General features: G+C 29.5%; 1 long non-coding RNA gene across 1 annotated transcript; it reads left to right on the top strand.

The window, feature by feature from the left end:
• Positions 1 to 393: 393 nt before the first annotated feature.
• LOC111614961 lies at positions 394 to 1,806 on the top strand. Its single transcript, XR_002755015.1, has 3 exons — positions 394 to 817; positions 890 to 979; positions 1,060 to 1,806. It is a non-coding gene; the product is annotated as an uncharacterized LOC111614961 (long non-coding RNA).
• The last annotated feature ends 544 nt before the right edge of the window (positions 1,807 to 2,350 follow it).

Genomic DNA, 2,350 nt, shown 5'->3' with positions numbered 1-2,350 from the left:
ATTCTTTACGTCAACTGCGATAGTCTNAATACAAATTGTCGTTGTGGCTTAAAATTCAGTTAACCCACTTATATTTTCCGATTACTTTAAACATTGTTCGACCAATTGTTATGAATTTTGTCACCGTTAATAACACCATTCGAGACCAAATGCCAAACATGCAAGTATTAAAAACTTTCTTTATCTGTTTATTAAATAATAACGATGTATCTTAGTTACCGTATCATCATATGTATCATCATTTAGACACAAGATGTTATATGATATATAATGATTATATTTTAAAATACTGGAATAATGGTAGAGGGCTGTCCGTAGACTTAGCCACAAGAGGAAGGAAGGTATGGAGTGGTGTAGAGAAGGGAGAGGGAGTGGGAGGGAGAAAGGGTTGAAGATAGAGTAAAGGTGGGTCCCATTCACTTCGCGCATTGCACTAAATGATAAAAGAACATAGAATATGTACAAGACAGTGTAGCCCTTTGGGTAAGGTCCAATATATAAATTTTAAAATACTGAAATAAAACTACACATATCAACTCTTGTCCTTTCAACTATAAGAACGATTCGCTTCTGACCAGAGATATCGATGATTCTTTGCGAACACTTTGTGATGATCAATGCCTGGTTTTGTACTATCGCAAAATTTTCCACACAATTTAAAAAGTTTTGCTCTGAAAAATCAATATTATGGTATTTGATAAAATAACCATAAATTTATAATGCTATATTTTATTTAATACTTTTCCAGATATACAGCAACTTTATCAGCATTCACAAAATTTCGTCCTACGAACTAAGCTTAACATACAAATTAAAGGTATATATTAATTAATATTAAGTGTTCTTAATTATGTATTAAAATATTTACTGAAACACTTTTTTTTTATAGATTTTGAATTTCACGAAGAGATTTAGCGGAATGCCTCTTGGAATTTCGGTGGGAGGGTTTTTCTTTTTTAAGAAAAATTTACCTATTAAAGTAAGCTAATTATCGTTGTACGAATTTTTAATACTTTTATACTAATTTTTATCCTTTTAACGTCTTATTATAACTTTCAGATAGTGGACGCTCTGTATTCCGTTTTCACTACTCTACTGAAATTGAGAGATCTCACCAAAGAGAGTACGTGTCAATCAACAACTGCATTTAATAACACATACGATGAACTATGGTCATACATACGATCTGCATGAACTATCTTCGTATATATGTAGTACGAAATATGTCGTGTTTACACAGTCGAAAAATGTGGTCATTATAATTCATTAATATTTAATATGGATGAATACTGTAGATAAAAATTACAAGTAAATCGTAACTTTTATTCCCTGCGTACTCGTGACAAAAATCAAAGAAGTGAAATCAAAAAACATTGTATACCTATGAAAATTCCGTTTGTCTTTACATCAAGCCAAAGATATACATATGTCATTTCATCTATATTATTATTGTATGGCCGCGAATATCGATTGAAATTCTTAGAATTAATACTACTTCTGCTTAACATTAACTTAAAATATTTCTTACGGTCGATGTCTGAATAATCGACAATATTATGTAACCAAAACCTTGATTATAGAATGACGAAATGTTGAAAGTTTTGTTCATAAAAGTAATCCTTGATTAATTTTTCAAAATTCGACGACTACTAAATATTATTTGGAGATACGTAATAACTTATAGGCACGTGTTAATTATTTTGTAGCATTTTTCTTATTGTATATATAGTTATAACGTAGTTATATTCCTCACTACCGTTTCAATTTTAGTAGGAAAATTACCCACGTTATATTTGTATTTTAGAAACCCACTATGGAAATAAAATCATTAGTATTAAAAATGATGTTTAGTCCATAATTTTTAATAGATCAAATGTTTACCATAGTTATAATAGTATAATTACTTAACAATATACAATAACCCGATACACGATACAATAACCCGATTCTTAACAATTTTTTGTCGTTTTATGGGGAAATTTGATTGGCTTTCTAAAAAGTTGACGTAGCTTTATCACGCTAAAATTTACCCAAGTTTTTAGGAAATTTATAGGAATGTCGGTTTAGCTTTTTAATATATATATAAAAAAATTGTTTGTTATTGTTAATGGCAACTGATAATGTAAACACTAAGTACGTAATTTATTGTTTAGTTTCGCTACTACAGGTAAATTATTCTACCAAACACACACAATCCGAGTGAAGTAAAGTAATCTACAATAGCATTAATAGGTTTCTTACACTTAATTTTCTATCAAAACAAAGCTGTGAAACACTTACGTTGTAACAACGTATAAAGAAACAGTTTTATGTTTTCATATCTACTTTCCCGGCTGTTATATACAGTATA

The sequence above is a fragment of the Centruroides sculpturatus genome, unplaced genomic scaffold (assembly GCF_000671375.1).
Source record: "Centruroides sculpturatus isolate CEXI.00-Female unplaced genomic scaffold, Cexi_2.0 scaffold1434, whole genome shotgun sequence".
Lineage (NCBI taxonomy): Eukaryota > Metazoa > Arthropoda > Arachnida > Scorpiones > Buthidae > Centruroides > Centruroides sculpturatus.
Note: the sequence above shows the minus strand (reverse complement) of the source record. Positions and strands in the feature narration are given on the sequence as shown.